The 13,357-nt window shown below is 35.2% G+C and overlaps 1 long non-coding RNA gene across 1 annotated transcript; it reads left to right on the top strand.

Moving 5' to 3' along the window:
• Window positions 1-6,234: 6,234 nt before the first annotated feature.
• LOC132107198 (uncharacterized) lies at window positions 6,235-6,833 on the top strand. The gene is made up of 3 exons (XR_009424248.1): window positions 6,235-6,287; window positions 6,418-6,639; window positions 6,768-6,833. It is a non-coding gene; the product is annotated as an uncharacterized LOC132107198 (long non-coding RNA).
• Window positions 6,834-13,357: the final 6,524 nt, after the last annotated feature.

Raw genomic sequence — 13,357 nt, 5'->3', positions numbered from 1 at the left:
TCAAATTATTAATAAGCCTACCGGTAATCAAAATCTTGTTTTGAGAATATGACTGTAGCGTGCATCTGTGCCGTGTGTTTCTGCCTCTTGTTGGTTGATGGAAATATTTGCACAGATCAACGGAAAATTTCAATAGTATGTTCCTGCACAACCGGAGGCTGCAGATTAAGGACCGCAGATCTAGGACCCTAGTTTTTCGTGACAGCGCCACCTACCGTACTGGACGGTCGGCTGCAGTTTCAGGGCCGCAGTTCTAGTACCCTGTTGGTTTAGTTTGCAGTCACGTTACTTTGTATATAGCATCAATATATTAATCTCAGTAGTATTTGTTTTTAAATGTGATTTTTGATTCAAAATGCAGCAGAGGTTAATTACTAAATGTGCTTTGAGTCACAATTTTAAATTTAAACATGGATTTACACAAAATATAAATGAAATGTAAAATTGATGTATATCAATTTTAAAACAATTGTAAAAAATGGAGAACCTTAAAAGTCTTAGTCTCTTGAATTATACAGTATATTGATTAACCTCCTTAAGGTGAATTAGCTCATTATCAGGTAAGTTAAAGTTGGAATCAGCGTATGGAGTCACTAAATTACAGCCAATATTTTAAAAGTTGTTGAGAGGCAAGACAAGACACAAGAATGATTCAAGAATGTTTATTTATATATAAATAAATAAATAAATAAATATATATATATATATATATATATATATATATATATATATGTCATTTTTGCGACAACAGCACCAAAGTGAACCCCTTTTCCATCAGTTGCTGCATGGATAGAATGGCTGTAGGCTTCAACTCTAGAGAAAGAGAGAGATAAATAAGAGAGAGCGAGAGACAGAGAGAGATAAATAAGAAACATTTGTTTAACATATTCAACTGGAATATATATATATATATATATATATATATATATATATATATATATATATATGTGATGCAGCATGTGGTGCATCTCTTCAATTCGGGCAGGGATCTCCCTTTTTGGATTGTTATATGTATCTTGAAAAAGAGAGCCTACTTGTTAGAATATTTTGAGAACATGAAAATATCCCTAGTGCCTTATTTAATCATCTGTCCTACAATGAGCCTAACCAAATCCATAAAATCACTTCATATTGGCCATGCAGAACATGACAGAAACTAACACATGATATCAATGGACTGTATGTGGAGTAGACCTGTAGATTAGGCCAAATTGTAACAAGCTATAAAAATTGGCAAACGCCTCATTCCTCATTGCAAAGCAATGCCAAAACAACAGGCTAACACACACTGCAACTAGGCAGTCAGTGCAGTTTAAATATGAAAGATATTTTATACATAAATATGGTAAAACAACGACTATTAAGCCAGTATTCACACGAATACATTAAGCTGCAGGTAAATCTTACAAACCTTACATCAACCATACTCTTGTCATCTGATAAGTTTAATTAATGTGCAGGCTAGATTCACTTATAATACTTCGTCGTTAAAACTCAAGGATTTATGAAATCATGGCCGCGAATTAACGTCGTAGTAATTAATAAAACTAGCTCACAAATTCTTAATTTGGTGGGAATTAATCATTAATTTAACTTTTACCCCATCATTTAAGCTAAAACCAGCTGTCAGATGTTTTTCGCGCCACTCCCGGTTGCTGAGCAACGCGCGTGAGTTTTACAGCTGCCTGTCAGAGTGACTCAGTCGTTTTTTAGGATTGTAAATCTAGTAAAAGAAATGGACAAATACAAGCAGTGTGTGGACAGTGCACAGTAAAAGTGTACAGCGTGTGCGCAGCTTTCATAATACGATACATACATTTAAGTTTGCGCCCAGTCCAGCAGATGGCGCCCCAGCCGGCCCTGGTAAAGCCTGAATGATATGAACTAATCTAAAAGATGAATGAACCTCAGAGTGATAGATAAAGTGTGAAAGTATTATAATGCATTTAAAAATATATGAAAGGCATAATTAGTCTATGCGGAATATAAATGTGTTTTTATTATCTATAAGGTTTCGAGGTTTGTCGTTTGTAGATGTTGATTATAACCACACGATGGCAGCACAGAAAAGAAAATCGTCATGTTCGTCCATATTTTGAGAAGTGAAGATGTGAGTTTATACAGAGAGATGAAGTGAATACCACTGACAGCAGTCTTCAGCATGAACTACACATTCATTTCCATTGATTAGTGATTAACAGCACTGGAATTATGACTGGTGAAATATTAAGATGTAATAGAGTAAAGTCAACCATCATAAAACATTTTTATTAAAGACTTGAAAAGAAAGACGGCAAGAATAAAACATTTGATAAAACCAATTCCTTTTATTGTCTGCAATAGAGATATAAATGAAGACACAATTATATTACCTTCCAAAGCTGTTTGTGAGGTCAATAGATTATTACAGAATATGAAGATACCAATAGAAGCCATAAAAACATTCGATGGGGTGGGTACAAATCAACATTTTACTCCAGCACTTTTAATTAAATTACTGACGATTATTTTATTTCGTTTAACACGTTGATCTATTGTAACAAATGCTTCAGTACGTCATATCTGGAATCTTTGCAGCAAAATTCAAACAGTAAAACAGTTATGACGAACAGAACCTCAAAGAGCTAGCAAACATTCTAAAAATTGTTTTGACCAACGGATATTGTAGGCTAATCATTCAATTGTATAAAAATACTACAAGAGAAACACGTGACAACCTGCCCGATATAAATGTGACAATTTTCCCCAACCTTACATTTATGAAAAATACTCTTGTTTTGAGAATAAACCTCCAGTCTTTCAGTTAAAAGCTAACTTCTTTGAATAGTTGACTCTTAAAGCATTCCGATTTTGATTGTGTTCTCTTGTTCAACCAACAAACATATTAATAACAATATGAGTTTACTTGTATTTTAGTCTGGAGGACAGAATTCAAAAACATAATTATACTTTAAGTTTATGTATACAGTCAAACATGCAAAACCACTGCTAGAGAAAAACATTTGTTAAACTAGACTTAATTAATAACTAATAGCAACAACTAATAGCCTCGGTACACCCATTAAACCTGTCAAAGTCATTTAGGTATGATGTGGCTTTTAAAACAACATATTTTAATTATCACTGTTTATAATGAAACCATGAGGAGATTTGAGAAATATATACTATTATGCAATAACAACAACAACAATAATAATGTTGTGCCTATAAAAGGTAACTTTATTGCATTAACGATTAAAAAAATTATATTGATCTTCAAGAATCTAGCGCTATAAAACATATAAAATATGTTTATAAACACAAGGACTTTAAATAATCAAATTTTTTTTAAACAACTATGAGTGTAAAACCCCAAATATTGCCTCAATTAAAAACAAACAAACAAAAGATTGTCATAACAGAAAAGTAATTGCCAAGACAACATAAAGAAACGGTTTTCTGTAGCTTCGATATTAGATCTTACATTTAATTTTATTTTATTTCTTATAGCCTATATTTTATTTCATCTATTTTCTTATCTATACAAGCCTTCATATTCGTTGGCTTCTTGTTTATTTATTGCCAAATAGTTTCATAAAAACGAATAAATCTTGTGTCAATTGACACAAACCATGCAGGATTTTCGTATTTATCATCTTTAAACGACTCTGACAGACAACTCAAATTTCTGCACTGCCTGATTATAACCAGGAGATGGAGCAATATATTTTCCTCCCACATTTTCCTGCAATGATGACTGCTGATAATATTCATATTGATAAGCTACCGTGAACTCTAAAGAAGCAGGTCTGAGTTTGTATTTCCCTGAAAGACATGACATGCAAAAAGTTACAAATCACAAACATCTATAACAAACATATGTGAATGAACACAAGCCTATTAGATAGCTAGGCCTACATAAAATAAATTAAACCAACCTAGACCGCTACTCTAGTAGCCTAAGTCAAGCAATAAACACTATTTGTTTAGATTTTTGAAACAACCGTAAAGTTTCAAGTGTAATCCGCGCATGGCAACTAGCGACACTCGCGCGCTCTCTCTGGAGGATGCGGCGAGCTGAGATGCTTAACGGAACCGTGAGGACTCCGCCGTCACCAGCCGCCGCTGCACGATTCCGCCTGCAGATATCAACACAGCTGCGGAAGACACACGTACTACACACCCGTGTTACTGACGCCCCGGTAATGGCGGATGAAAGGTAAGATTGCGCATGTCGGCAAATGGTGAAGCTGCAAGACTGTAAAATCAGTAGGTGACTGATTAGGATGTCTTTACATTCAAAATTCACAAACAGACAATTTAATTCTCATTGTATGAATCTTGGATTTATAATAGGGTGTCACTGAAACAATCTTAAGTGATCACATCAGGCGAAGAGAACCCCACGGAAGGCCTAATGAACAATTTCAGGAAAATAAAATAATAATAAAAAAAAAATAATAATAAAAAAAACCAAAGCAGTGTCACTACATTGGCAAGGATTTAGTTATTTCTTCCCATGTTAACTTCACATTTCTACAAACTTTTTTATTTATTCGTTCATTTTTTAACTGCCCACTTGAACATGCCGTTTACTTTTATTTTACTATGCAAAATTATATAGACCCTAATTCTGCCTTTGAAAACATCTAATTACACGTCAGCATTACCTGTAGCTGAGGCTCATCTGCTCCAAAAACTGCTGCAGAATACGGCAAGCCGAATTACCTTAAAATATTCCAAGTGTTAACTTGTCATAATTGCATTTTAACTCTATAATGAAATTCTTACTAGCAACAATGCCAGAGAGCTTGCTAAAGCAATTCTTATTAGTAACAATTATAATTTGAGACCTCTCTAATTTAATTATTCACTCTAAAAAACGCTGGGTTGTTTTTTCAACCCAAATGCTGGGTTGAGGCCGCTGGATAGGATTTTGGGATGTTTTAACCCAAGTTTAGATTGAAAATTGTTCTCCGTTTTAACCCAGCGGGGCTGGGTTGAGAATGTGCACGTGAAGGAGAGCACGCACGTCACGTCAAGATCGTACGTCTCCAGTGCGAGCAGCCACCATTTTCTCAGCGTGAAAGAAGTGAGAAACGAGTGAAAGACTATGGTAAGTAAATATTCAAAATGTAAAGTTATCGTTTATTGTTTACCCGGTTGTATGAAAGGCGGAAGGTTTTATGAAAGGCGGAAACAAAGAAACTGCGTGGCAGTTTTTAATTCGGCTCCCATGTTAATAGGTTAGAGCTTGCAGACTGCCTGTGTGAGACGCGTGTCTCAGGCGCGGCGTGTGCATGCTAGAAATAGAACCGACGCCTATTTTTCACGCGACACACACACGTGTTGGAAGCGTTTCCAGGCAAAATATAATAGGAAAATATGTTTATATGTAATTTTGTACACAAATACATATTAATTCATGACATTTTGATGTTTGAAAGTCTATAGGTTGACATAAATTCAGATACAAATGTAATTTAAAAAATAAATAAATAATTATCGATTTTCAAATATTGCACCTGTCAAACATAAGTCTATTTTGCCGTCAATACTGTTGACGATGTCCTTTATTAGTAGGCTTTATATTTATGTTCAACATGAAGTATAGATATTGTTGTCATGAAGACAAGAGCCTGGTCTGTCGGCGGTCTCCCGTCACCTACAGCAGCAGCAGCGTCCGCGCTTCTGGCACGCAGCAGAGACGCCACGCAGCCACTGTGTCACCGGCCTTAGTATTTTGACAATCACGTATTTTCGAACGGAGAGATATATGAATTATGAGACCCCTATCAAATCAATATTCCATCTAGCTAGTAATATATGTTTAAAAAAAAACGGTTGCCTTTCGTTAATAATTATAATTAGGCTACGTTTATACTATGATATCGAAAAGATAGTGAACTGCATTTGAAGCTACTTTGTCCAGCTAGATATAGAACACATGTAGATTTACATTATACTCTACATGAGAGCTAGTCCGTCTGCGTTTTACACAAGACATCATCGTTTCACAAAATATACGGATAGATACAGTTAGCTGAATGGATGCATACCTGTTTATTAGAATGCAAGCATCTCTCTGTAGTTTCAGCTTGTCACGAAGCTCTCTCTATCTTGGAAATGCAACTCCAATATTTACCCGTGTCTCGTTTCTTCTTCGTCCCAAAACCTTCTCAGGTCATTTATTTCACCCGTACGTTTGCGCTTCACAGAACGTGCAGGCAAAGCATAATCATGATCCATAGATGGTTTATAGATGTTGAAATCCAGCTACATGATAACTTCATTCTTTTGAGACTGATGTGAGTTATTTATTTATTATGAAAATTCATGTTTCTGTTGTGTCCTGCCTGTTTGTTTCACATTTTGATGCAACAACAGTGTGATCACATGTCCATATTTTATTGAAACCATTGATCTCCCTCTTTGCAGAACTCAAACTAACTGGAGTTAAGGACACCGAAGTCTGTTTGTGTGAGGAGGTGGTTTTCTCAGCTTCTTCTGAAGAGAGGGAAAGATAGTTTAAGGCAAGTAAACTTCATAATTTCATGTTATCAGTTGTTGTTGTTTTTTTACTAAGAGTAAAATAATGTTTGTTTTTGTAGATGTTAAAAGCCAGAGACATGGGAGAGCATCATTCTTTTGAGATTTTATGTAAGTTATTTTTAGAAAATAAATGTTTCTGTTGTCTCCTATCGGTTTACTTCACATTTTGATGCAACGACAGTGTGATTACGTGCTCATTTCATTAAAACCATTGATGTCTGTGTTTTTCATTGCAGAACTCAAACCAACTTTGGAGTTGTCTTGTCTGATTTGGAGAGTCATCAATCTTGGTCTTCCCTCTAGGTAAATTTCACACACAAAATCATTTACTTGCCCTCATGTCATTCCAAACCTATAAGACTTGAATATATTTTCTCATAATTTTGTTAATCCATTTATAGTCTAGATAATCAGTATTTTAAAGCCTCATAAATACAGAGTTATTGTAGAAGTAATTCATTCCGATATATATATATATGAATAAATCTTAAATTATATGATAGCAAACATATATGTTCAAAATAAAATACTGGTCTCCCAGAATAGCAATGGAGGACACAAATTAAGAGAATATTAAATATATTCATTTGTTTTCCAAAAACTAGTAGAGTTTGTATGGGTCTCTAACAACATGAGGGAGAGTAAATTATGACCATTTTCATTATTTGGTGAACTAACCGTTTGAAGAGCAGCCATCTACGTAAATGAACATTTGTGAGGTATGTGAATGTCATGTCTGTTTTAATGTTTCAGTAAAGAAGCTTTCAGAAAGCAATATTTATTCAAACAATATTACATGTCCTCACACTAGTGCTGCCATTATAGCCTTCTGGAGCGCTGTGGTGGACCGAGACATTAAACAACCTCACAAAGTGTTGAAACTTTAACACAGATTATTTACCTATCCTTACGGATGTGAATACACCTCTACCTAAAAATGAATAGTTTCATTAAATGTTTTATTTTTTCAAATGTGTTTCTCTTTCTAGGCCACTGATGAAGAGCAGGTGGAGACTGGGATGAATACTGGTCAGAGAAGATATTGTCCTTTCCTCTAAACTGATGCAGCAGTGGTTTTAAAGGAGGACGCTGCCCTGGATGATGTAGATGTTGTCACATGTGCTGATGGGGCTTCTTTATGACTACATCAATTATGCTGAAGAGATCATGAAAATTGACCATGATGCATGATCTGTATTCATGGACTATGAAACAAACTGTAAGTGAATAATTTGTAAAAACAATGTTAAATGCTTTTTCTGTGTTGTTTAGTAGAAGAGTTTACACTCTGTCATTCATACACATGCTCACATTCTTTCACACACACACACACACACACACACACACACACACACACACACACACACACACACACACACACACACACACACACACACACACACACACACACACACTCTGTCTGTTAAATATAATATCAGAGTTAATGTTGTGATTTATTTGTGTACTGTCATGCCAGAATAGTTGGTAAAGAACCTAACTAATTGTAAATTTATCATATAATAGTGTTTTCGTATATTTTTATACAATATATACAATTGAACAAAGTCCAATTTGATCTTAAGTTATATTCAACGAATGTTCAATTCTTTATGAACTGTAGCTGTTAATGCCATCCTTTTCTGCATTTCTTCTTACATGTTACTTTTTGACTTTACTCGTTTTTAATATTTTCCTTTTGATAATTATTATTTGTGTGTAAAAGTGATACTTAAAATGAACATTATTTGTAGGTTTAATGCCTAGCTCAATTTGGGTTCATTTTACCGTAGCAATGCATTGTTTCCCACATCCTTGCACTCAATTGGTGGCGGCACTCCGCGAGTTCATTTTCTGCCAGCAGGAGGCGCTAAGAGCGGGAGAGGTAGGTTTCGACGGTGACGGCTGCAAAGCAGTGCTGAGCTCACAAACGCAGCCTCATCAAGCATTACATGCGTAATGAATTTGAATATTTTCTAATACAGTAGTTTTCCTTCTGAAATACAGTGATAAAAACACCCGCTCTGGTTTTTGAAACCCTGCAATCTAGTCATTTTAAACCATAAAAAAAGCAACCCAGCAGGTTGGGTTAAACATGAAAACCCAACTGGTTGTGTTAAAATAACCCAGCGTTGGGTTCGTTCCCTTTTTGACCCAGCGCTGGGTTGCCAAAACAACCCAAATTGGGTTGTTTTCAACCCAGCAGTTTTTAGAGTGTTACTAGTAAGAATTCCACATTCTAAAAAATCATGGGTTATTTTTGTAACCCAAATGCTGAATTGAGCCTTTTGGGTAATTTTTTTGGGTTATGTTTTCAGTGTTTGGGTAGTTTTTTGTGTTACCCAGCTCCTGGGTAAAACGTAACAACCCAGTGTTTAGGTAGTTTTTGTATTACTCAGATCTTGGGTCAGACTTAACCCCGTGGTTGAGTTATTTATCGCGGGGATTTGCTTCTCTTCTGGAGAGAGCAGTTCATAGCGCCATCGAAATAATGCATTCGTCGGTAAAATACAGGTTTGTATACATTTTATTTGATCTATGAAATCATTACTGTGCTGAATAGTGTTCAATTTTATGTAGAGCAACATACAGGCGTGCGGTATGAATCACCTTTAACGAGTGTCGCGGTCTTTTCGAGTGATGGAAAAGCCTGATGCTTTGCATAAAATAAATGATTTTATTCATAAAGATACAGAATACAAATAATCCATCAGAGCTTTTTACTGTTTGTTTTTGGGCAGGTTATAAAGGCAATCGCAGTATATTTCGGCTATGAGTGAAACGCAGGGGGGCGGCCTCAGGCGTGAGCAGTTCCCCGCCGAACACGATTCAAGCTCGGGCTCGAGAACCAGCGCGACGCAGCGCAGTTACGGTGGAAACAGAACAACAGAGACTACTTAATAACACATAAATTACTTCTGTTTAACGTTTAATTTTTAATTTTACTGTTTGTTAAACTAGTTTAAATATGGGCAATATGTATAGCCTATTAAAAACGATATAAACAATGCTATAAATGGCAATAAATGGCAATTAAAGGAAAATAAAGGAAGTTAACATGCAAACCAGTGGTTGTGTGGATTATTTTAGAAAAGTTTAGAGGATTTATGTTAATCTGTAAACATTATTTAATGTATGAAGTAAAAAATAAGCTAGTAATATAGTAAAAATGTATAAACTTTATCTGGGTTAAATCAACCCCTTATGCTGGGTTAAATAAACAACCTAATTTGCTGGGTAAAATTAACCCAAGATGGGTTCTGTCCTATATTTACCCAGCCCTTGGGTTAATAACAACCCAAATTGGGTTGTTTTTAACCCAGTGCAATTAGAGAGCTCTACAAATGAAATATTCGTCATATGTCTCCATTGACTACCATTCATTTTAATTACAGAGCTTTACAACTGTATTTTTACTAGTAATAATTCCAATTAAGAAAGTTCTCCAATTAAATTCTTACTAGCAACACTGGCAATTAGAGATGCAATACTTACTAGTAAAAATTATAACTGGAGAGATCTCCAATTAAATGTTTACTAATAACAATTAAAATTTTTACTAGTAACAAGCACATTAAAAATGTTTTAATTGCAGAGGTTTGTAACTGAATTAAAGAGCTCTCTCATTCAGTTCTTACAAGTAACAATTGAGTTAAAGAGTTCTCTAACTGTAATTCTTGAATTGGGGCCATTCTCTCATAGCGTCTTTTGCATGCACAAGTTCGTTATTTTAAAGTTCAATTTTTAAGTTTGTTTTTTCCAGCCGCATCCGCACCGCATCGAGTTAAAAACAACTAAACTATTCTGAATGCACTGAAAGTGCACCGCAGGTCATGTGACAAGAACCAACCAATCAGCTTCCTCACCTTTTCCTTTAATTTGAAGCCTCAGCAGAAAAATGGAGGAGCAGCTCATCATTGCGGTCCAGGGATATCATGAACTTTATGATTTGTCAAGCCCTCATTATTTTGACTCAATAAGAGGAACAATGCATGGAGATGCAGCTGATGGTTGCTTAGCAACAACAGATGGCTCAGGGGCTCAACTGCCCGAGTGCTTTGGAAAAAAGGAGAAAGTGCGTTTTTAGGCGCGACGTGAACAGGCCCTTAGAGAGCTCTTTAATTCAGTCGGAACTAGTAAGATATGCATTAAAGAGCTCTCTAACTGTAATTCTTACTAGTAAGATTTGAACTGTAGCACTCTCTAATTCAGTTGTTACTAGTAATAATGCAATTACGACAAGTGACGCTGGGAATATTTTAAGATAACACAGCTTGCCATAGCAGAACCATTTCCCACATTGACGTCATAGCGCTGATTGACAGCCAGAGGGCGCTGCTGGCAGTAAATTCTTCCTACTGTAACCTTGCGGCAGACTGAATCTCATCAACCCCTGCCAATATGATGATTTCTTTTTTTTTTTTTCCTTTTTTTTGGCGTCACAAGATGAAGACACGCCAGTTAGGGATCAAAATATAAATCCATGGACCTTTAATTAGTTTGTTATTTTCCTTGTGTGGATTATGTCTTGAATTTAAGGACTGTTCACACAAAATGGCTGCCAATCAGAGCCCGTCATTCAATCATGTGTGTTTCATCTTACAGACTCTTTTATATCCTCACTGAAAAGCATAAGAGAACACGTTAATGGTGGTTGGTGGTTTATTTTAATAAAAATACAGGTCGGTTATTTGACTTGACAGTTTAAACAAATCTAACAGTTAACTATGTTTACACAAGATTATAGCAATATTAATGTCACAATTTCATTTGTTTACAAGCAACATTGCATGTTCTGCTGATCTGCGTTCAAAGTTGCTTTTCTATAAACGCATATGTTTACAAAGAAGTTGGATGTTTTGAATTCAAAAGAGCACGAATGACCAGACTGTTTTTTTTCTCTCCAGCAGGTATTTGACGGAATATTTTGACGCGAATGGGCTTTACAAAGATTGTCAGAAGTTTTCAAAAAAAAAAAAAAAAGTTTCATTTTATTATCCACATCAGTTTGGATTTCAAACTTCAAGATCTTTTCACATCATATTGGCTACAGGTACAGAATTTAGACTTATTCTAGTTTACTTTAACTTCAGTATCAGTAGGCTATAAAACGCGTAAAATAATAATTCAATTTAAATATGATAGTAAGGATTATTTTCCTCTGTGTGTCTGAAGTCAAAGCACGTGCATGTGCGCCCTGTTCCCATGTTTATTATTCGTGGTTTGGATTAAAGGAGCGATCTAAACTCCTCTTACATTTCACGGGCGCTATGAAATATTCATGCTGGAAAATTCCTCCATTCTCCACAAATGAACGCGCCTTCAGCAGCACAAACAAAACTCAAACAAACAAGCCTCGGTCGGTGCATTAACATAAAACCTACAACATAAGAACTTTAGTTAGGCTACCTCAGATATTAATAAAAAATAACCATTGCACTATTTTTGACTTCTTCACAGGGTCAGATACGGAGCACAAACAACATGGCCGTGCACTCCATTTCAGGTGAGTGAGATAAAAAGTGTCTCTTCTATAGAAATAAATACGAATATAATAATATCCTTTCTGTGAGCGCACACTGCTACCTGTCTGAATGCTGTGAGAACTCAACCTTTATGAAACCATGTCACAATCACATAACATGACCTTCATCATAATAATATGATTAAACTATTTAAACGGGGGAAAAGACATGGTCAGGTCCTTTTACAAGGAGCGACTGAAAGACAGAAGAGGAAAAGAATCCTTGAATGCTCTTTACATACTTCCGTTCGACGTCATGATTTAATTGTGACGTAATAAAGGAGCGTTCAGGCGGAATCAGCCGCCAACAGAAATAACCCACGCTAGATCTCTTACTATTTTACAGGGCATGATGTTGCAAGCTGGTGTTTAGAATGTATATAAAATATTTTAAAAGTTTTCACTGCTATCTGTTGAGTATTAGCAATTGTGCAGTAAAGATAGCTAATAGTCTACATGAAGCCAGTTCATTTAGATGTTTTTTTTTTTTTTTAACGACTAACCCAGATAAAATCATAATAAATACATATAAATGAATCAATACAAGCTTTCGGGTTTGTTTAACGGGTAATTTTTATGTACCGAAATCGAGAAGGCAAACATTTAGCCTAAACTTTTTTGTTGTTAAATTTTCTTTCTTTTATACATATATATGTAAGCATACTAAAACGCTGTCTTTTGCGTTTTTAAACAGAAATAAAGCTGATAATAAACCTGAAATCTAATAACGTTTTAAAACGTTTTTGCAATTTAATAGAAACGAAAAATATAGCCTAATGTTGTCTAGAAAAAGAAACAACTGATCTCTCTGTCTCAAATCTTTGTGTGACAATTTTATTTTCCAAAATTGCGGCAAAATTAGCAATAAACGAGCTGTGAAAATGAAGACACTGCATAGTAGAAAATATTTTAACTCTTCAGTTTATCATATAGTGCACATAAAACTGTTTTTTTAAATGAATGAGACTATAGGTCAGAACTGTTTTAAGAACTAATTAGACTATAATTCGAATATCGTGTGTTTTAAATAGAATAAGTCCTTACCTTATAATGAAACCTCAGTTGTATTGGTCTTTGTAAGAACAACTGATGTAGCAGCAGCCTTCACGTGTAAAACTGAGAATGAGGCATTTAAAAATATTCTCCCCTCATACTTGATATGTACCTGATTATTATCAAATTAGTTTAAAAACGGTCGGGTTTGTATTGGCTTCGGTGGATAATTTTAGAGAGATTGAGGATTGAACGAATGCAGCATTAAACCAAAAGAAAGGAGAAGAACTGAATAAACTGAACTCTATTGAC

The sequence above is a fragment of the Carassius carassius genome, chromosome 27, assembly GCF_963082965.1.
Source record: "Carassius carassius chromosome 27, fCarCar2.1, whole genome shotgun sequence".
In the NCBI taxonomy this organism is placed as follows: domain Eukaryota; kingdom Metazoa; phylum Chordata; class Actinopteri; order Cypriniformes; family Cyprinidae; genus Carassius; species Carassius carassius.
This window is presented reverse-complemented; position numbering and strand designations above follow the sequence as displayed.